General features: G+C 47.8%; 1 protein-coding gene across 1 annotated transcript in view; it reads left to right on the forward strand.

Annotated features, from left to right (window-relative positions):
• Positions 1-5,971: 5,971 nt before the first annotated feature.
• The window catches only part of PTK2B (protein tyrosine kinase 2 beta), a 116,028-nt gene continuing 98,531 nt past the window's right edge, over positions 5,972-23,468 (forward strand). Inside the window, exon 1 of the mRNA XM_080926465.1 lies at positions 5,972-6,038. The gene's annotated coding sequence lies outside the window, so the exon portion shown is untranslated. The remainder of the gene's footprint in view (positions 6,039-23,468) is intronic.

The following is a 23,468-nucleotide window of genomic DNA, read 5'->3' on the forward strand; positions in this document are numbered from 1 at the left end:
TCAAATGGTATTACAGAGCTGTAGAAACCAGACAGTACTGGCCCCAAACCAACACATAGACCAATGGCACAGAGTGGAGGACTGAGACTTAAACATGGGCACAGCCAGCTGAATTGTGACAGAGTTGTCCAAAGCGAACCGGCAAGCCCCTTAAGCGAAGCCTGAAAACCCGAATTTCCACAAGTACAATGACACCAGACTCTTGTCTGTGCACAAAAAGCAATTCAAACAGACTAAAGGCCTCAGTGTAAGACAGGAACCTTTGCAAGTGCTAGAGAAAAGCGCAGGTACAGTGCTTCAGGATATGGTCACAGCAAGGAATTTATGAGCAGAACCTGTTGAGGTTTGGTATGTTGCTATGTATTGTAAGGCTAAATTCCATCCCTGAAGGTCTAGTTGCCAACCACAGTTACCAACTTTTTTTTCTTTTTACTAATTTAAAAAAATTGTATTTACTTAGAAGCATTCAGAATGCCAACAAAACAACCACATTTTTTTTTTTTTTTTTTTTTTTTTTTTTTTTTTTTAACAATCACAGGGTGGTATTCAGTTAACAGAACGATTGTCTTTGTATAAGCTACAGCAGAGAAAACTGAAGATGAAATAAATAAATAAATAAATAAATAAATAAATAAATAAATAAATAAAACCAAAAGAAAAAACAAAACAAAACAAAAAAACCAAATCAAACTACTGTCCCCATATATAACTAATTTGTTCTCTGTACCAACAAGAACCTGTTTTAACTTTCCATGACAATTTAGAACCCCCAGATTGTACCAGGCAAGGTTAGTGGTTATTGAAAATACCACCAGGACAGGGCCATCTAAAGACACGTCCGGTAGTGTGTTAACTACACAAAAAAAGACACTGTACAGTTTAAAAACAAATCTTACACAGCCTTACATTTCAATTTTTTTTTCTTTAAAAGGAGTGAGTTGTGTATGGGGGAGAGGAGTAAATGCTTTATCGACAGGAAAAATATGCAATAGAACCAACTTATTAGTCATCATCTTCTTCCTCATCCTCTTCATCCTCCTCTTCCTCATCCTCTTCATCCTCTTCCTCATCCTCTTCATCCTCCTCCTCATCTTCCTCTTCCTTCTTTTTTCTTGCTCTTTTCAGCCTTGACCACCCCCTTTTCACTGCATCAGGTTTTCCTTTAGCTCTGTAGGCAGCAATATCCTTCATGTACTCCACCTTCAGCTTGGCGGCCTCCTTCTCACAGGGCGGTTTGTCATCCACGGCAGTGTTGTTCCACATCTCTCCTAGTTTTTTTGTGACATCACCAATGGATAAGCCAGGATGCTCGCCTTTGATTTTTGGGCGGTACTCAGAACAGAAGAAGAAGGCTGAGGGAGGCATCTTGGGTGCATTGGGGTCTTTGAACTTTTTGTTCCTCTAGGTTTTCAATTCTCTTTCATAACGAGCCTTGTCAGTCTTTGTCATATCTTCAAATTCCCCCTTTTCTTTAGCAGACATGGCCTTCCATCTCTCTGAGCACTTCCTGGAGAACTCTGAGAAGCTGACAGAAGCATCCAGGTGCTTCTTCTTGTGCTCCTCCCGGCAGGTTTGCACGAAGAATGAATCTGAGGACATTTTGCCTCTTGGCTTCTTAGGATCTCCTTTGCCCATGTTTAGTTGATTTTCCTTCGCGAGGCACAGAGTCGCCCAGTGCCCGTCCGGCTCTTGCCCTGGTGCTGTCTGTATGGGGCTCAATGGACTGCCTAGTTACCAACCTTTGCTGTGCACACTTTGTTCCTTAATTTAAAGCTATTAGTTAAATAAAAATGACTACAACCCCATTACTGCAGGGATTAGAGGTAGGTCGTTTTAAGTTAGCCAGTTGGGGTTGCAGAAAGAGGGAGAGGAAGGACAAGAGAGGGGAGAAGGTCACCATGAGAGAAGATGGACCGTGAGCACATGGCCAGGAGTAACAGCAAGTATCTGGGGTACACCTCCCAAGGAAGGAGCCAGGCCAGCAGTTAGAAAAGTAGATTAGGGGTTACCCTCCATTATTGTTAAAGCCAAATAAAATAACCACAGACTGAATCTCATTCATTTGTAAGACCCCAAGAACACAAGCTCCCATGTTCTTATGATGTTTGTCAATCTCAAGAATTGACTGGGAGTACATGAAATTAAGAAGCTTCTGCATAATAAAGGAAACTATCACTGGAGTGAAGAGACATTCTACAGAATGGGGGTGGTGTGGTATGGGGTGGGGGAGGCATTCTACAGAATGGGGGTGGGGTGGGGTGGGGGAGGGATTCTACAGAAGGGGGTGGGGTGGGGGAGGCATTCTACAGAATGGGGGTGGGGTGGGGGAGGCATTCTACAGAATGGGTGTGGGGTGGGGTGGGGGAGGGACTCTACAGAATGGGGGTGGGGTGGGGGAGGCATTCTACAGAATGGAGGTGGGGTGGGGTGGGGGAGGGACTCTACAGAATGGGGGTGGGGTGGGGGAGGCATTATACAGAATGGGGGTGGGGTGGTGTAGGGTGGGGGAGGCATTCTACAAAATGGGAGTGAGGTGGGGGAGGCATTCTACAGAATGGGGGTGGGGTGGGGAAGGCATTCTACAGAATGGGGGTGGGGTGGGGTGGGGTGGGGGAGGCATTCTACAAAATGGGAGTGGGGTGGGGGAGGCATTCTACAGAATGGGGGTGGGGTGGGGGAGGGCTCTGCCAGCTCCGTATCAGACGGAAAGGATTAGTATTCAAGCTACATAAAGAACTGCAGAAATTAAACATCACAAAACGAAATTGTCTGATCAATAAATGGACAAATAAACAGCGTAGGGAGTTCTCAAAAGAAAAAGTACAAACCCATCAATAAGTACTTGAAAAGGTGTTCAACGCCTTTACCTGTCAGGGAGATGTCAATTAAAATTGCTTTCAGATTTCACCTCACCTTCATCAAAATGGCTGCTGTCAAGAGAGGTGCCAGAGTAACACAGCACACATGCACAGGCTGTCTGGTTGACTCAGTCCCTACAGGTAAAAGGATGGCAATTTCACCAAAACTTACAAAGAGAATGTTTGTGCCATCCAACCAAACTCTTGAGGAAAGAGCTGAAAAAATACAAATTACTACAGACACTGATGTCCATGTTTGCTGGGTCTTGGTTCACAGCAGCCACGGTATAGAGTCAACATGAATGTCCATCAACAGATGAGTGAGGGAAGACAATGTGTTAGATACACACCCACCCCCCCCCACACACAGATACACACATATCACACACACACACCACACACAAACATACTATACAGACACACACAAGACATCATGCACCACACACACACATATACCACACACACACATACATACCACACACAGAGACACACCACACACACACACACACACACACAGATATACACATACCACACACATACACACACATCACACACACACACACACACACACAGATATACACATACCACACACATACACACACATCACACACACACACACACACACACAAGTTTTATTCAGCCACAAAGAAGAACAAAAAATGTCATTTTTTCCCCTGGAAAATAAAGGGAACTAGACACCATCGTGACAAGCAAAATAAGCCAGACTCAGAAAAAAAAATCAAATGTTTTTCTTTTATACGCAGAATTTAGGTTTTTATAATTACATAAACTGGCCCTGGTGGTGCTAGCCTATTATTCTTCCTACTTAGCCAGAGGAAGTAGTGGGACTGTCTGGGGCTGTGATCCCTTTGAGAGTCTAATGGCTCCTTCCCAGGGGTAGCAGAAGACCAATGGAAAACACAGATATGTACATTGAGATTCTTAACAGTAGCAAAATTACAGCTGTAAAATAGCAACAAAATTAATTTTATGGTGTGTGTGGGGTCACCGCCACACGAGGAACTGTATTAAAGGGCCACAGCACCGGAAGGGTGAGACCCCACTGGAGGGTGAACTCCAGCAGGACAGCCTTTGGGCTATGGTGAGTTAGCAGATGAGTACCTGATTTCCATGTATGAAAATGTTGTAACGAAACTTTCTTTAAAAAAAAATTTAAAAAGTGCTCATGGAAGTTTGAAGGAAATAATATGCCAGGTAAAGAATACAGCATGTGCACACACAGAACCTAAGACCTCAACAGAGCAGGACAGAGAGGTGGCTGTAGTTCACATGTGTGCCCACTTGGGGGCAGCACATACAAACCCAGCTTTTCTTCTACAGTCACCAAGCTGCCATTCCCGCAGGTAGATCTCGCCTTTAACCACAAGACCGTTACCTGTCCACTCCCAAATGCAAGAATTCAGAAAGCCACCCCTCCCGACACCCTATGCCACTACTCTGGTCAACCCTCTGACAGTTTCTTTGCCCTACGGTCATTTACCCAAGACACTGTTCACGAGTCTTCACTGCCCGCCAAGTTTACTCCTCTACTTGTCTTTTTTTTTTTTTTTTTCTCCAAGGGCTAGCTGAAGAAACCCATCAGGCTGTGGAGAAGGTGGGTGACGCTGGCTTTAGATTAGGGTTTTCGGGAGATGTGGAGGATACAGCTAAAAAAAAAAAAAATCTACATATTGTTACATCTTAAGAAATGTGAACTGTATAGCTTTAATTAATTTTACGATTGTTGTTACTGATTTTTCAGAACAGGGTTTGTCTATGTGGCATGCCTATCCTGAAACTCATTTTGTAGATCAGGCTGGCCTTGAGCTCAGAGTCCCACCTGCCTCTGCCTCCTGCGTTCTTAGTTAATTGGTTCTGCTTTCTTCTGAGGGGCCATCACAGCACCATGGAAGGACAGTGCTGCTGGTGCCTTCTGATGTTCTCCGGGGCAGGGGTAGGGGGAAGACGTGTCAGGGAGACTGTGGCTTTCACAGGTCTTGGTGTTGCAGTCTCAGGATTGCTACTGTCAGAACTGTGACTAAACCCCAAACCCCAAAAGGGCACAGGATGAAGATGTCTGGGGGAGGGTCTTCTGCTAAGCCCAACTCACTGCCTTCCATGTAGGAGGAAGTCAGCATCGTTCTAAGGCTAGAGATGTTACAGAGTGCCTTTGGCCTGCCTCAAGTACCACTGCCTTACTGAGCCAGTGTAGAGGTGGCCAGCCTCTTCAGAGGGTCCGGGACACAAACGGGTGTAGGGGGAGGGCCACAGAAGAAAATCTTTATGAGGCTTCTCCACTTTTTTTCTTTTCTACTTTCGTTGTTGTTTTGTTGTTGTTTTTGTTATTGTTGCTGTTTTTTTGGTTTTGGTTTTGTTTTGAGGCATGATCTCTGTCAGCATAGCCTCATCTTGAACTCACCACACAGCCCAGGATAACCTAGAACTTCTTAACCTCTTGACTGGAGAGATCAAACCTCCAGAGAATTAGAATTACAGATTTCCACCACTACACTCAATATTATGCCTTTGGCTTTGGGAATGGAGCCCAGGCTAGCCACACATTCTACCATCTCAACCCTTTTCCTTGGCTATTTTGGGGCTGTGTTCTGGTTCTCCAGGGTCTGAGCTCAGAAACCTAGTCCCAAATGTTTCCAATCGTGTACCAGTCTTTTTAGGCATCCCTGATATTCATCTGCCCTGGGGTGGGGGCCATTTCAAGGTTTGGGGGCCACTGGGCCACTACTGAGAATGAGACAGGTCTGGTGACCAAAGGCTGCAGAGAAGGATTTGTGGAAGGAGAAGCCAGGTGTGGTAGGAGTTGGGGGTCAACCAACCGCCAGAGGTCCGGAGCACCCAAGGACCCCAAGGAGGGCCTTCAGGCAATGGGCTCTGGGCCCCTGGGGCAGCGGGGCAGCTCTGGGAATTGCATGCGACATCTATTTCAGAGTTTATGGTAAGAGGTTGGAGCTTGCACACACAGACAGCACACCCCACCCTTTAAGGAAGCAGAGAGGAGAGCAGCAGGGGTGTGGTTAACGACCGGGAGGAGGAGGGTGGGGGGGAAAACAACCTGTCAGCCTCTTACTCAGCCTCTGCGGGCAGAGCCGCGTCCTACCTGCAGCGGCTGCACTCACCTGGCCCAGCCCGGAGCCCTGGCCCGAGTCCGCGCCTCGCCCGAGGGTGAGTCCTGCACGTCGCTACCCTGCGCCGGGGTCAGAGACACGTAGATCGCTCGACTTAAGTGGAAAGCTGGAGGGGCTACAGTTCCGGTCCTTCGGGGAGCCTAGACCCGGTTGAGAATTCCTGGAAAGGTAGCCGAGGACCCAGAAACTCGGAGTTGCAGAGCAGGTGCTCCCTCCCTGAGCTTGCCGCCCTGAGCTGGGGGGAGAAGGCACGTATTTTTGGAGTTCTTTTAAGACTGAAGGGTGTTTCTCTCCCTTTTTGTCCTATTAGCTTATTCAGACGGGGAAGACTAGGGGCACACGGTTGAAGTCGGCTCGGCAAAGCTGCTTGCCTCTAAAGGTTGGATTTGGGAACTCCAAACCCAACCGAGGGCTTCAGGACCCAACTTCGGCTCTAGCTCAGACCTCTGCCCAGGCACAGCGCGCTCTTCTTCCCACCGCCTTTCAGCACCCATGTGGCCTGTCTTCCCACCCCTGAACCACCCCATCCCCAGCCTCTGGGACGTTTGTTGTTTGTTTGTTTGTTTGTTTGTTTTGTTTTGTTTTCCCTGAAGCCGGGGCTTTAAGACAAGCGGGGTTCTCCAAGAGGAACCATACCATAATCTGTGTGTGTGTGTGTGTGTGTGTGTGTGTGTGTGTGTGTGTGTGTGTGTGTATGCGCGCGCGGGCTGAAGTTCCAAAGTTCACACCAGCCACACTAGCTCATTTTGAAGCTGCTTTTCCCATGCCACTCAAGGGTTAAGTTCTGGGCTGCTGTTCCTGCTGCCAGGCTGTGCGTGGGCAAAGCTTTGGGTGGGTGAACAGTGAGCATATGGGTGATGTTCTGAGGCCCACCAAGCCCTGCCACCTGCCCTCACCCTCAGCCATATGACACCAACATCTCCCATCACCCCTGTACTGGAAGCAAGATTCCGCCAGGCTCCTTGAAGGAACCAAGCTGGGACTTAGGGGTGTTGGAGGGTGGGGGTTGGCATCAGCCCGAGAGGATCGAAAAGCAAGAAGGAGAAGAACCTTAGCAGATCTTGAGGCAGTCTGGAGCCGACTGAAACAATGTGCATGTTTTGGAAAGGGTAGGGGTGCCAGGCAGCCCCTGTGTGCTCAGTCCCTTGTGGTTCACAATCGCTGCGATGGGGGCGGGGTTCAAGAAGAATGCAGACCAGGGGGAAAAAGTGATTCACGACCCTAGGGAGGAAGGAAGAAGTCACATTCGTAAGAAAGACCTAACTTTGGCCGGACAGTCTGCCTTCTTTCTTTCACTTACTAGCTTCCTTCCTGCATCTAGGTGCTTCTGTCAGGTGAGGGGAAACCTTGGAGGAGCTAGGATGGGCGGGACTGCGGTGAAAAGAAAGAGAGTTCCACCAATACAGTGGCAGAGGCTGGGTAGGGCTGGGCAGGGGCAGGTCCTGAATCTTTCTGGCAGAAACATCTGTGGGAACTGAAGATCAATAGGGATTAACTAAACAAGGAGAAGAAAACAGGTCAGGGCCAGAATCCAAGGCTTAAGAGCAGCAAGAGATATCGGGAAACTAAAAGCAGCCAAGAAACCCGGCTTGTTAGGAGCCTAGAGTTCAGAGGTAAGGGGGAGCTGCAGCCTTAAATAGAGGATGCTCCCCAGGCCTGGGAAGGCTGCTCAGGCTGCCATGGCAACTCCTCTAGGAGCAAAGCTTGGAACCTCAGGCTGCTTGAAACTTCCCAGGGTGCCTCCACTCTGGGATGGAGGTGCCAGATTTAGCAAATGAAAACACAGGGCATTCAGATTTGAATTTTAAATGGACACATTCGTTGCAGTTTTTGTTCTTGGCGTTAAGTATGTTTCATGCAGTGTATGGAATATACCCAATACTCAGGCATAACTCACAGTGCGTCTGAAACTTAACTGAATGCTCTGAGTCTGTCTGGGATGTGAGTCTGTCTGGGACATGGAGGCTGGCTTTCTTCTGAGAAGTCTAGGCTGAGAACTAAGCCAGAGCCCTGAGAACAGGCTCAGGGCAGATTTATTTTGTGACAAGTCCTGATCGAACCTGTTGGAGGCTCATTCTATGATTGGTCACGACATTACTATTGAGAAAAGTTTACTCATCTGCACAGCCTATTTGTCTAGGTTTAGGGGCGGATCCTTGATAATGCACGAAAACCCCAATTGAGTGCTATGTATATTAACTTTAAACGACACATTCCTAGATAGTGACCAAAAGAGCATCCACAAAGTGCTTGGAGGTACATATTCTTTAGCTTGCCCAGAGATCTCAGGGAATCTTAATTAAATGGAGAGAAATATGAATGGATGAAAAGAAAATGTGCATAAAACACCCAAAAATGCATCATAAAATTAGGTTTCCATTATTCTTCATTTAAGAAGAACTTCCTAATTTGAAAACTTTAGCTGGGACTAGAAGAACCAAGGATGCCCGGCTAAACAGGTCCTGGCTTTAATGAGATCAATCCTAAAGTTCAGAGACAGAGACATTGGGAGAGAGAGAGAGAGAAAGAGAGAGAGAGAGAGAGAGAGAGAGAGAGAGAGAGAGAGAGAGAGAGGTGTTAGATGGGTTATGCTAAATGGTCCTTCTCTTCAGTGGTGAATTTGTCCCCTAGCCCAGCCCATTTGTCCCCAGTCCCTGAGGGGTGCCATTTATTCAATAGAAATATTCAGAGCTATTCCAATGACATGTTGTTTACATCTGCATGTCCAGGGTTGTGCTAAGTCCTGCAGAAAGGGCGAGTGTGGCCTGGGATTAGCCTAGCCTTCCCTGAATGTGGCTCCTCAAGCCCACCAAGTTTTCGAAGAAAATAAGCATTACACATAGAGAGAATGTGGATGGATGCACATGGGGGTTGCAGGCCACACAAAGTATCAGAAGTCATTGCTCCCCCCCCCCCCCTTCTAACAAGGACGGATGAAACTCCTTCCAGAGTTGACTTGCCCAACCCAGAGACATTCGGGGAAACAAGGAAACAAGCCTTTGTGTGCAACATTCCAGCCTCACCATTTTTCAGGAATAGAACTCTCCCTTACCCAAGACTGCTCAGCCCTCCCTGACTGATGGGGTCTTCTAAATCTCTCACAGCCAGGAATCTATTACCTCAGACTACCTGGCTTGCCAGTGGAATGGAAACTTGAGGGAGTTAACCAAAAGTCAGCGACCAGAGAGGCACAGCTGGGATGGTTTGAGAGAGTCCAGGCCAGTCCTAAGGCAAAGGAGGGAGAGCAGGGCTCTCAGAACACTAAGAAGCAGTTGAATGGGCAGGAACCCAGGATCACAGTGGTTCTAACTGGACCTTCTCTGTGACCTTGTGAAGGTCATTTAGCTGTGGCTTTCTTATCTGCTGGGCGGAGGTGGTGGCAGGGCTTTTGATGTCATCTGAATTAGCCAGGACACAGATAAACAGAGATGACAGCCGCTATCACCCAGGGCAGAGTAGGAGAGCCCCTTACTGCCACCCCTGAGTTCTATACTGTGCTGGGTCACCCTGTGAGCATCAGAGCACTGGGGCTGTAGACATGCACCAAGAAGTATGGACTATGGTTTCACTATTAATTAATATTATCCCTGAGAAGGGATGCTCATGACTTAATAACCTCTGCTGTACATAAAACATAACACTCAGTGGATACTCAGGAGTGTGAATTCTCCCATATCTTAAATGTATGGGCTACATCTGAGCCCATAGGAAACTACTGGTTGTTGTTGTAGTTGTTGTTTGTTTTGTCCGACTATGTAGCACACACATGTGTGTGGCGGGACAGGGATGGGCTGGGGGAGGGGCTGTGAAAGTGCCTGTGTGTGCATGGTGTAGGTCAGAGGTCAGCCCCGGGCATTACATACTAGAATGCCATCCATCTTGATTTTCCAGATGTGTCTTAGTTTCTCTTCCTGTTGCTGCGATCAAGTACTCTGACAAAAGTGGCCTAAAGGAAAAAAAATACAGTCAGCCATGGCAGGGAAGTCAAGGCCAGAGTCAACTGAAGTAACTGGTCACCTTATATGTCAATCCACAAATGGTGCCACCCACAGGGGGCGGGGCTTCCCAACACAATGCCTGCAATCAAGACCCTCCTCCACAAGTGACCCCACATCCTAGATTCTGTTGAGCTGACACCAATTACCACAGAGTATCATTAATTAATGACCATTAACTTGCTCGGTCTGCTTGGTCAGTGGGTGGCTAACAAGCCTCAGGAACATGCCTTGCTTAAGTATCCCCAGCTGCGCCATCTCTCCTGCCTGCTTTTGTTTCAAGTTTACTAAGATAAGATTAGGCTTTGTACCCCATCTTAGCCTCAAACAACTACCTCCACCTCCACCTGCTGCACCTGCCTCCCCCCCCCCCCCCCCAGTCTTCCGAGTCCTGAGATTTCAGGGAAGTAATGCCATGCCCAGGACTATTTTTTTTTAAAATCTGGTTTGGGGAACCATGAACGGTGGGCAGACACACTCTCCTGAAGAGTTCCACCTCTGTTTCTGTTCTCTTCCCGAAGCCATAGGCCACCTCTGACATGAGAAGACCACTCCCCAGGTGACAACTCAGAGAGGCACGAGGGTGCAGCTCTTGGCCAGGAAAGATGATGCCTACTGATACCCATCAGACCCTGGAGCTCGAAGAACCATTTAGTGGTATGGGCAACAGAATATGGTGGTTATTCTTTCTGGGCCTTTTCATTTAGCATACAAAGCTCTGAGCTGTGTGAGGGGGTGGAGGGGGAGAGGGCAGCCTTTTGAGTCAGTCCGCTGTTTCTCAAGGTATAATTATTACTCGAGATGACGGTCTGATTAAGAGAACAGACTCCAGGCTGCACATTCTGATGCATTTCTACCTAGCTTCAATGGGCAGATCGATACAGTGTAGAGTTTGGTTTGTTTGTTTGTTTGCAAGAGACAGATCCTCCAGACAGACTCAGGTGATCTTACTGGTGGGCACCTCTCTGGGTTCCGGGGCTTTCCAGTTCATGTCAATGTGACTAGCAATGAGATGAAGCATAGCCCAGCCCAGGAAGGTCGGATAGCTCTATAGCTCAGTTAACGTTTTCTCCCTTCCAACTCCCCTGACACAGTTAAATGTCACTAACATTCCTCTTACCACAATTTCCTGAGCGCCCGCTCCATGCCACCTCTCCCCAGTGTGGCTCTCTTTCTTGTCCCCATGGGCCTGCTGGGAATTTCTTCCCAGTCTGAATATGGCTCCTCTACAGGGTTCCTCTCTGTAACAGAAGTTCTGGCCACTTGAAGCAGGCACACCATGTCCTGGTTTCTAAAGTAGCTTTGTCCTCTTTCCACTTCCTCCAGTACCCGGAGCTCTTTGTTGCTCAACAGCGTATGCCGATGGCACTTTTCACGCCAGTCTTCTCAGCTCACCTCCACACTCAGGGGGTTGCCTCTCTCGGTAGGCCCGATGCGGGCTCCCCAACATCTGTGTGTCTGCTCTGGGCAACATCCGGTTCTGCCCTTCCACTAAAGACACAGATGCTGGGCTCTGACGTTCAGTCCTCAGCTGAAGTAGTTGTAAGGGGGTTGTAAGCCCTGTGAGTCCCAAGCCTCAGGCTTAATGCTGTGAACCCTCCGCCCTGACACAGCTTCCTTCAGTCTAAGTGAATAGGATGGGAAAACCTGGGTTTAAGCGCCCGGGCTCTGGAGTCCTCGATAACTCAATAAACCGTTTTGAGGAAGTTTCTCTACTTTTTTTTTTTTTTCTGATAAAGAAGTGACACGGTCTGTCTGATAGAATCGGGAGAAAATGCTTGATGCCTGTCACCGTGTCCTATAAAATATCACAGGCATCATGACAGGAAAAAGAGATGGTTTGGGATGAAAAAGCTGTGAATTCTAGTCTTAACTTACTTTCTATCTGCACGAGCTTACCAAGCCTCGGTTTCTCGCTTGTAATTCATTTCCCGAATTTGTTAACTGTTTCTCTTACCTCCCCCAATCTGAAGGCTCCTATTGACCTCAGCACGACCACTGTCTGCTGGGGGTGGAGGGAGGATACCACACGAAGAGAAATATCTTTAAGAGAGGATGGGGATTTGTGGAACCCTGAGAAAGGCACAGCTTGCCTAAGACCAGAGGAGAGAGACTACTCTGGCATGGACTTGGCAAACTGCTTGTGCTCAAAGAAAAGAGCCAATAGGAGCCTGGAGGTGGGAGGACAGGCAGAGGCTACTGACTCATTCTAGGTGGGGCCAAGGGCAGCAGACAGCCAGAGTCCTTACAGGTGAAGAAAGAGATAAGACCCGGATGCGGACGCCAAATACTGTGGCCACGGGTAGGAAAACCAGCGAGTTCACTGGGAAGCACTAGCAGGGTGCTGTTGAAAATGCTGAGTTGGGTAAAGGGGCTATGGTGCGATTTGGGGAGCAAGGTACAAAGCAAATAGGTTAGCAGAAAAATTGAGCTTGTGTGGGGTATAGACTTTTAACGGCCCATGCAGGGTGTTCTTGGGTCTAGAGCGGTGGCTAGCAGAGCACCCGGGCATCAGCTGCGGCTTCAACTTTCTTGGCGCTACAGTTTTGTTTTGTTTGTATGCATTTGGAAGCTGGAAGGCTTATGGGAGTCTGTAGATTGGATGGGCCACTTGCATTCTTCATGACCCTTTTTTGTTTACGTTGTGGATGCATGCGAGTGTGCGCGCACACTCACTCATGTATGCATGCGTGTTCCTTGTGATGGACCTTGCTGTTCTTATGTCTGTTAACAACCGTCCCGCCTACAGTAATCCAGGGTGGTGTCTGAACACATAGCAGTTGGATCTGCAGGTCTTTCTCCATCTGCGTCTCCCAGGAGCCCTCCACTTCCAAGTCTGGGAACAACCCCACTGGAGTGATCCACTTTAAACTGAAGCTCTTTTCTCTCACCCAGTACTCAGGTCTTTGTTCTCTCCACACGCCCTGGCTTCCTACCCTTCCTCTGCACCTCCACTTACCCTGCTCTCACCCATCCGAATCCCACAGATTCTTGCTTCATGCCTCTCATTCTTTCCTTCCTTGTCTTCTAGCCTCTCCTGAGAGCTCAGGCCTTATCACTGAATACCACTAAATATGATTGATACCTCTCTCCTCCTCCCATCCCTAGGAGCTCCCCAGGATGGAATTCCAAATTCCTCAAATTTATGATTCAGGACCCTCTGGGTTTTTTTTTAATATTTGAGATTATTATTTAATTACAACATTTCTTCGCTCCAAAGCCTCTTATATACCCCCTGCCTGCTCCCCTTCTAAGTCATGGCCTCATTTTTAAAATTATTATCACATGTATATATGTCAATACATGTATTTCTGAGTATAGCCTGAACAGTCCATGGAATGCTATCTGTGTGCAACCCAACCTTAATTAACCTTTCTTAGACCATGTCCTTGGATATCCCAAACCATGCCCTTTACTTTTGCCAAGCTGCTTTGGTCACTTGAACCCACAAATCTCCGTTCCTGTGGAGAACACCAGTCCCATCCACTTTTGCAAATCAATTCCTGTCTATCGCTGTTCTAAACACACACTGAAAACCTGCTCTCCCCATTGGAGCCTCCGGGCTTCTTGGCTGCTGGGCTCTGCAGAACTTACTGACCGAGCTTCACATTCAACTCTTCCTAGCAGAGGAGGCGCTTTTCCCCCTCCAGCCCTTCATACACCCTCAAGTCCCACAGTCATGGGACTCCATGTCCCCATTACTTCTTCCCCACACACTCACGCCTGTCTGAACCTGGCTACATAGAAGAGTTCTTCCTCATTCCTGGCACCAGCCGTCACAACATCCAGTTGTGACACAGAAGTCGTTACCAATCCTCTTCCTAGATAGCTGTCTTCCTTTGAGGCACAGATTTCTTCAAACCCAGAGAGGAGTCAGGGCTCAAGATGAGGAGCCTGCAGATTCCTTTACAAATCCACTCCCGAGTCCTTCAAGTGCTCCAGACTCTGATTTATTTACCAGCTCTTTCATTTTCTTGCTCTGAGATTGTCTGGGCTGGGATGAGGAAAGCCGAAAGATGGAAATCAGGGTAGCTTCAGGGTTAAGTTGAAAATACACAGGAGAGAGAGACCCACAAGGCAGAGATGGGCAGGGATCCCAGGGAACAGCGGCAACTGTCAGTGTACACACAGTTGCCTGGACTTCACCCTCACAGTGACCACAAGCCTATCTCTTGTGCTTGTGGACTCTGAGCTTTCGGCTCTTATGGTCTTATGGAGAGTTGAGGACTCCAGGTGTACAATCACTGTTTATTTGCAGAGTAATCCTTAGAGGAGCCCTGACTGTAGAAAGATACTGTCAGTATGTTTGTGCTGAGCCCCTTGCCCTGGGCTGGCAAGCTTTGGTTAGTGCTACGCACGGTTTGGAGGGGTCCACACCAACTCTTTGAAAGGTGTGTGATTTTCACCTCTGAGCTCACACACATGTTTATGGGAAGAAAGTTCATGGCTTTCACTTTGTGTCTCAAGGGATTTAGAGCTCAAAGATTAAGTCACTGGGGGCTAAGGCTCAGTGGGTAAGGGTGCATGCTGTATGTGAACGTGGACCTGAATTTGAACCACCAGCATCCACAGAAAATGCTGTGCATGGCCAAAACTGCCTATAATCACATTTCTGGGCTTAGAGTAGAAATGGGAGGATCCCAGAACTTGGTCGTCAGCTATTCTAGCTGAATGAGAAATTCTGGTTCAGTGAGACCAGCGGTCTAAAAGGAATAAGTTAGAGAGTATTTGCAGAAGACGCATGAGGCCTTCCGCTACCCTCGCCATGAACCCTGTGCATAGACAGGCAAGTACAACACACATACCACATACCACACTCGAACCCACATGGAGGTCCACAATAATATTCTTAAAAGATTTATTGTATGCATGTGAGTACACTGTAGCTGTCTTCAGACACACCAGAAGAGGACATTGGATCCCATTACAGATGGTTGTGAGCCACCATGTGGTTGCTGGGAATTAAACTCAGGACCTCTGGAAGAGCGGTCAGTGCTCTTAACCACTGAGCCATCTCTCCAGCCCCCATAAAAATAATTTTTATTAAAGATCAAGACAGATTCTTACTAGGTATTGCTGTCAGCGTTACAGAATTCTTATAAACACGGCTTCATACTTGAGCTCTTGTTGCATTCAGTCAAGAAGCCCCAGAGAGGACAGAGAACTCAGTTCTGAAAGGCAGTGCTACGTCCCAAGGGCACAACATGGCTAACACAAGTTTAGCATCTGTGCACTGGCTGTGTACAGATATGTGCCTGAGAGTTCCCGATCTCCCAGTCAGGAGAACATTTTTAATAGAGCTAATTTGAATGTGTCAGATTTTAGGATAATAGTATATTACTTGAGTGTCACGTTTTATATCCCACACTATATGAAGTACAGCCTCCCCCTCCCCCCACCAGCTCCTTCAGCTTCCAAGTCAGTGACGTCATCCCTCCTCCGCGGTGGCCTGTAAATGCCTTTACCCCACTGCCTAGGGAAGGTGGCTACTCCTTGGGAATTCTCGGTGTTCATTTTTGCAACAATGGCATTTTTTTAGCTATAATTTACATATTATAAAATGTGCCCTTTTAAAACACACAATTCAATGCTTTTTAATTTTTTTATATTGACAGTCATGTTCAACCATCACCACTGCCAACCAGATACTTTCGTTATTCCAGGAAGAAACCCTGAACTGTTAGCCTTCCTTCCCCACCAGGCCCCTGGCGTTGCTGGTTCCACTGTGCCCCTGGCCCTGGCATTGTTAGTGTGCTTTCTATTCGTGGGGAGTTTGTCCTCCAGGCAGAATGCAAGCAGAGTTAGAGACTCCGTGACCTGCTTCCTTCTCGTAGGCATGTTTTGAAGGTCTGTGTATATTGTCCTATCTCTTAGCCCTTTGTTTTGTTTTCACAGACAAATAACATTCTATTGTATGGATCTGCTGCATTTGACAAAGGTTTTGAGACTTCCATACGGAGCACACTGTTGTTATATCATTTTTTAGTCGTATCTCTAACCCCTCCTACTCCTCCTGAGTAACCCTGAACTCTTGTCATCGTATAATGCTCATGTGCACGCATGCGCACATGCGGGCGAGCGCATGCGCACACACACATACACGCAGACTCACACATAGTCCAATTTAGTGTTGCCTACATGGGTGTAGGGCTGATCTCAGGGCTTGGTTATTAAGTATGGTCCCTGAAGAGAACTTTCTCTCCCTCATTATTGCCTACTGATTTCCCATTGTCCTTCGGTTACCTTCTGACCCCCTCCTCCCCCATCTACGCTGGCATGTCAAACTGGTGTGATCTTGTGCACACAACCATATTGTGCTCAGAAGACACTATCTCACAGCAACCATCTTGGTTTGCTGGCTCTTACAATCCTTCTGGCTCCTCTTCCACGATGTTCCCTGAGTCATTGGTATAGATGCCGTATTATATATATATATGTAGATGTCCCACATGGGCTGGGCACTCCATTATCACTTTTTCTTGGCACGTTGACTGGTTGTGGTTCTCTGTAAAAAGACCCAAGAGAAACTGCAAAAAGAACCTTCTCTGATGAGAGGTGAGTACTGTATTATTTGTGGCTATCAGGATGAGCATTTAAAAAGCAGCAGAACACTATCAATCTGGTGACATGGTGTTAACAGGTTCTCCTCTCGGGTCTATGACCTTTCAAACCGTGGGCTCTTAATGATGTTGACATTACCAGGTCTGAGTTCCTGCCTGTTGAGTGGGACTTAATTCCAACCAGACAGCTGTTGGTTACCCCCAAGACAGTAGCACCACAGTTGCACAGCGGGATGTGTCTTCCAGGCCAGACGCTGAGTCAGTTTCCCTTCCCATGAATCCTTGCTGCCTTTGTGTTGTTTTCTTGATCTTAACCACGAAATATCAATGTAATTTTGAGTTTCCATAACGGCTAAGGGTATTGAATACTTTAAAAGATATTTTGTGGCCATTTTTATTTCTTTCTCTTGAGAACTCTCGGTTCAGATATGTGGTGGTTTGAACAAACCGTTAGGTTCATCTTCGAAGGCTCAGTCAGCAGAAAGTGACACTATTTGAAAGGGTTAGAAGGATTAGGAGGTCTTGTTGGAGGAAGTGTGTCACTGGAAGTGGGCTTGGGGGTTTCAAAAGCCTATCCCAGCCTCTGTCTCTCTCTCCCCCCCTCCCTCTCCCCCTCCCCCTCTCCTTGTGGATCAGGATGTAGATCTCAGCTCCTTCTCCAGTACCACTCCTCCTGTTGCCATGATCTCTGCCCTGAAGATAACGGGCTGAGCCGTAAGCAAGTCGCCTCTTCACATCATTACCCAGACAAAAATCTATAGCCCATGTTTTAATCGGGTCGCTTGTTCTCTGGCTTTCTGAGTTCTTTGCATATTCTGGACACTGTCCTCTATCAGATGCATGTCCGGCACAGACTCTCTTTCACCCCGTGTGCATCCTTGTCACTTGTTTCCTTTGCTATTATAAACCTTTTCAGTTTCATGGGCTCCCACAGTCTGATTCCTGGGCAAATTCACCAAGTCCCATCTGACACTCGTACCTTGTAGGGTGCTGCCTGTGTTTTCTTCCAGCAGCTCAGAGGTTCAGGTTTCACACTGGTGTCTTTAAGCGATCTGGAGTTGATTTTTCTAGAGGGTGATAATAAGGGGTCTGCTTTCAGTTTTCTAATGTGGACGGCCAGGTTTCTCAGCACAGTTTGTTGATGCTGCTGTGCACTTTGACCCTCTGTTGAATATCAGATGGCTAAAACTGTGTGCACCAAAGGCCACATTTTCCCTTCCTACTCCTTACTTGGTGGGCAATTGCATTCCCCACTTTTCAACAGGTATAAATAATGCTACTGTGCATCTCACGTGCAAATGTCTGTGTGGACATTTGTTCACAGTTCTCAATGCTCTAGAGTGGAGTAGATGGGACACATGGTAACTCTATGTTTAACACTTCATTACATCTGTTTATGTGTGTATTCATACAAGGGCATGCCATGTGTGTGGAGGTAAGAGAACAACATCTTCTCCATCCTGAGGCTTAAACTTAGATCATCTGGCTTGTCAGCATCATCTTTATCTGCAGAGACACCTTGCAATGCTTACATTTAACGTTTTGAACGGTTGCCAAACCATTTTACATAGCGTTTGCATGGCTTTAATTATCCACAGCAGAACGAGACTGTTCCTGTCAACCACAGAAAGGGATGGTTTCTGTCTGTGGTGGTTTGAATGAAAATGGCCCAACAGGCTTATGAATTTGAATACTTGTTCTTCAGCTAGTTGAAGTGCTTGGGAAAGAGTAGGAGTTTCGGCCTTGTTGAAGGACACGTCACTGGGGGTAAGCTTTGGGTTGCTAAAGCCCATCTGAGGCTCAGTCTGTCTCCTGCCTTTGGATCAGGAAGTGAGCTCTCAGCTTCTGCCCCAGTGCCTGCCTGGTCCCATGTTCCTGCTCATGACTGTTATGATCTGAAACTGTAAGCAAGCCCCGGATTACATGCTTTCTGTTACAAGTTGCCTTGGTCATGGTGTTTTGTTACAGCCGGAGAGCAGTGACTGAAAAGCTATTTCTTCATGTTCTCATCTGCACCTGCTGCTGTTTGCGATTTCCGGCTTTAACCGTCTTAGTGGAAATGTTCTGTCTCACTGCAATTTTATTTCAATTTTTTTGATGACCGATGATAGTGTGTCTTTGTGCAATCCTTCTGGACACCCAAGATGTTTCCTTTGAAGAAACACGCATTTGTATCCTCTGGAAAGTATTTCTGAAAGCCCACAGTATAGCCATCCAATCCCCTGCCCTTTAAAGAGCTTTCTGGAACACTTAGTCTATGGAGCTATGCCTTTGATAACAATTACTGAATCTAAATCATTGCTTGACAAAGGAAACAGGCCTGTCAAATGGCCTTTCTTAGCATGTCCAGTCAGGTGGCTTCAGACTCAGATTTTTCCCATGTGACTATTGTTTCTAATGTGGTAATTTAGAGAGAAATGTATAATGTGAAAGATCCGTAAGGACTGGGTATTAAATTTCTCTTTTCTGATTTAGTTGTTGGGGGGGGGGAGCCCTTTCTTGCCTTATAGTTATGCAGATGTGATATTTAAAAATGGGTCAGTGGATGGCAGGATGGGTGGATGATGGAGAGATGCCCGGGAGGTGGGTGGATAATGAGGGTAGAGGTATAGGTGGACCGATGGAGAGGCAGAGAGGTGGGTGAATGATGCTTGGATTCATGGATGGAAGAAGGAAGGCTATATCAATAGACTGATGAAGGAAGGAACCAGAAAAGGAATGAAGTGTGGCGAATCAGACAATCAGGCAGCCAGACGACGCTTTCCAGCTTTCCTTTGGACCTTCTTGTTTCTACTCAGAAAAGGAGATTGCTTTTCAGTTACACCCCCACGTAGGTTTTTAATGCAAATTTGAAACAAGATCCTATATTCCCCATTGCTTGGAACATCCTTCCCATGGCCTTTGAAAAGATGAGGGCTTGTTTGGCTCTTAGATGTGGCTGAGAAGCTCCAGAGTCTATGATAGACACCTGCTTCAGGGAAAGGACACGATTCAGGGGCTTCTTATAGTTAACCATGTTCATTACCCCCCCCCCCTTAGCACTTTTTCTATCATTTGTGGAAACTTCTGGATCACTGTCAATCTCGAGGCCATTTCCCTTCTCTGGTCTCCAGGTGGGACAGGCTAGCCAGAGACCCCAAGCCCCACGACTCACCACCAGTTTCCAGGGACAGAAACCACACGTGAGCGAGTGACTGAAGCTCTGGTGTCCAGGGACAGACTAAGCAAAGAGAACAGGAAGCAGGCTAGGCAAGAAGGCATGAAATGAAGCTGTGGCCGGATACCACGAAGACATGACAGACACGGGCCAAAGCTGCAAGAGAGGACTTTTAAGGCTTCAGACCCTGGAGACAGAGGAGAGAAGTAGCAGCCTTCATGGCAGGAACATGGAGGGTGCCTGTAAGATTCACTTAAGAGGGTAAACATTGGAAATTAGGTTCTGGGAGCAAGATTTAATTGAGAGCATTCTGGGTGGGGCTGGCACAATTTCTCTGCCCTCTTCCCTCTTGTTTCCTCTCTCTCTCTCTCTCTCTCTCTCTCTCTCTCTCTCTCTCTCTGTATGTGTGTGTGTGTGTGTGTGTGTGTGTGTGTGTGTGTGTGTGTGAAGGATAGCTTCAGTGCAACAGCAGATGAGGTGCCAGACACCAGTACAAATGTCACCAAGTCTCTAAGGCCCGAGCTACCAACCAGAGGCTAAGAGGACTTCCCAGGTGAAGTAGTCCAAGGGTAGGTTTTCAGGAGCAGGTGGGGCCAGGTCAACAGAAGAGTGTTAGAGTTCTTCCTACTCAGGAGACTCGGAAGACTGGCTGGCATGGGAAACTGAACAGCTCAAAGCACCAAGATCTAGCCGAACTGTAGCATGAGCCGTGCAGACAGGATGCAGAGAGGTCCTCTGTCACGATGGCTTGGCACTCGGCATTATTCTCCAGAAGCCATTGAATGTATAGGAACAGAACATTCCGCTATACAGGTTTTTAGGTTGGGAAGAAAGTCAGCATTTTGTTTTTGATAGGAGGATTCTGGCCCTAGGCCAGAGGAACTCTAGTGCCAAGCACAGAGAGGCTCCAGCTGGGACATTTGCAGACAAGCATTCTGGGGTGTGGTCAAGGGCTATGAGCCAGGCTATGCCACCGATGTACAGCAGGGCACTGGTCATGTCACAGCCGCTCCTACTGCTGGCTGTCAGAGAAGCTGGTGGCATGGAATGATCTCCTAAAGGCTGTTCCACGAGGAGCCCACTTCCTGCTTTCTTCTTCAGTCCCAGTGTAGGCTGTGGAGGAAAGGGGCAGAGGGAACAGAGGGCTTGGCCAGGCTAGCAAGAACCAACCTGCCTCTATCCGAGGTGCAGAGGGTGAGACAGGGCTTATTCTACAGGAATGGGGAACTCACAAAGAGTGTGCCTACCCGAAGTACATGGGTGGGCAGATGTGTGGTTTTGTTTGACTGTTGGATTACAAAGGATTCCCAGAATGTCTGGGGTATGTATGCAGGGTGAGAGGACTCTGGCCTAGGGAATGGGCTGGGTGCTGACAGAGACTCACACCCCCCTTCCCCCAGAGGCCTCTCTCAGAACACGTGGCTGCTCCACTCAGCTTGGCCTGGCAAATGTTTTCTTGAGATAAAATTATTTTTCACAAGTACACACTTTGCTAAATGAAACGGTGGGGAGGCAGGGGCCTTGTTCTGTGCCCCTAGCTTCCCAATCCGAACCCAGCAGATGTCAGGATTCGTACTCAGGGAACATTTGGTCAGATCTGACAAGGCTTTGGAGAAAAGATCTGCAGGGAGGTGCAGGTCAGAGATGGCCTCTGGCCGCTCTGGGAAGGGTGGACAGAGGAGAGACTTGGGACCTCACTGGCTGCTACAATAGCTCAGCTCACACACAGCTTCCCCAGCCCAGGGGTATGGCTACACCGGTGGAGAAGAAGCGTAAGGGAACAACATGTGAGGACCCAGGACCTGGTGGGCACCTCACAGCAACCATCACCTCACTGGCTACGCAGTGACCTATGATGTTAGATCTCCCAGCACAGCACAGACTCATGCTTCTTAAGGCCCCAGGATCTCCTAGAGACTCACCGACGCTTTGATTCCTGGCTCCAGCCCCACGGTCTGGGATACGGCCTGAGCATCACCCTTCTGACAGACTTGTGAGTAGCCCAAGGGCCACACTTTGAATGCCTCTGGAGTGAGGGTCTGCAGAACCGCTTCCAACAGTCTGTCAGCCATGCTTCTTAACCCCTCACCCGAAAGCTTGTCTGTCTACACAGGCAGCAACTGCTTCCTCTTTCTTGTTTTTGTTTTGTTTCTTGTGGGGGGAGGGGGAGGGTTGCTGATCTCCACGATTCCTCTACCCAAAGTGGTTCTGATGAACCCAGCTTAAAACAATGATGCGGGATGGTCAAGATGATCTTTCGTCTGCCCCTGGTGCATTGACCAGTAGGCCGGTTTGCCAGACTTGTTCCTCCAGACTCAGGACCATCTCTTCTGATTCCTACCTACCTCCCAAACGCATGAGTCTCTGTGCTTCTGCTTCTGCTTTATGGTATCTTTCAGCTTCCTCAGTGAGCTCATGGGTCCCGAGGAAGTCTTGGTGCCTGTGTCCTACTTGATGGGTTAGTTACAAGAAGTCTGTGGCTGTTGTCTGCCATAGGGCAGGAAGGGACTAGAAACAAAACAAGATCAAACTGAGTTCCTCCCACCCCCCAACCCCCAAAGCCCACAATGTGAGGATCTAGTTAAAGGTCTGGGCAACTGGAAAAGAGGAGACAGCTGCTGGACCCACCAGAAGCTGAGCCACAGTTCGTCAGTTCCTTAGCCTTGAAAACAGTTTGAGTACCAGTCTTACCCAGGAACCGTCACTCCTGGAGCTGTATCAGGAATGTTTTATTCAAGCCAAAAAAGAAAAAAAAAAAAAAAGTGCTGCTTTTGGTGACTAAATCTGTCTCAAGAATTTCAGCTATGATCAGTCCCTTGTTGTTAATTTTTAATTTCTTGGGCTGATTCCTTCATCTCTTCCAGATTCCTCTGTGGACACAAAGCTAAACCTGGCCTCACGCCCTGCAGCTCTTCTCCATCCCTCTTGGAGCTCCTTCCATTTAACCTTGTCTCTGGAGTTTTGCTCTTTGCCTCAGTCCGTGCCAACAAAGTCCCCGGTGTCCCTCAGGATTATGTTTTCCCTGGTACCTGTGTATCCCACATAAATCCCAGAAGCTCTGGAAGGTTCCAGACACGTCTCTTGGAAGTTCTGCCTTTTGCTGTTTATTTATACCTGCCTAATGATAGTATCACCCTGGAAAGGACCCACAGCTCCAGATTGTGCCTTAACAGAAGCCAGCTAAACTTCTTGCCGTGAACTGCTGGTGACTTCCCTTCGATATTTTACAAGTCATTAACCATTACCATGCATGACGATTTTCAGAAAATGCCTGGAGAAAAACCACTAGGCCCAGTTACCTGCCCCCATTCCTTTTCAAGACAGTGGGAAGGAAGCACACTTGCTCCCTCACCTCCCTACCCCAGACACCATAATCCCGATGGACACCAGAGGTTTGTTGGCAAGGGCTAAAAGAAGGAGCAAGACTCAGACACAGGGGTGGGAGAGAGTGCTCCAGTGTGAAGTGGGGGAGAGCAGCAGGACTGAAACTGATATTCTGCCATGTCTCCCACCATAGCAGAGGGAGCCTTTGTCTGCATACGGGTGATTCCTCATTGTCAGAGACACCGGTCTTAAGAATGAGAACCGAGCCTCTGTTTCTAGGTATGCCTAGAAACCCAGCCTCCCCTCGTGCCCTGCAGCCTCACCACACTTTGCAAACCCTCCAGCTCAGACTTTCTACACACTTCACCATGCTCAACACAGACACTGATGGTTTCCTCACCAGGCCACTGCAAAGATTAAAAAGGCGATAA

The sequence above is a fragment of the Micromys minutus genome (assembly GCF_963924665.1).
Source record: "Micromys minutus genome assembly, chromosome: 12".
Lineage (NCBI taxonomy): Eukaryota > Metazoa > Chordata > Mammalia > Rodentia > Muridae > Micromys > Micromys minutus.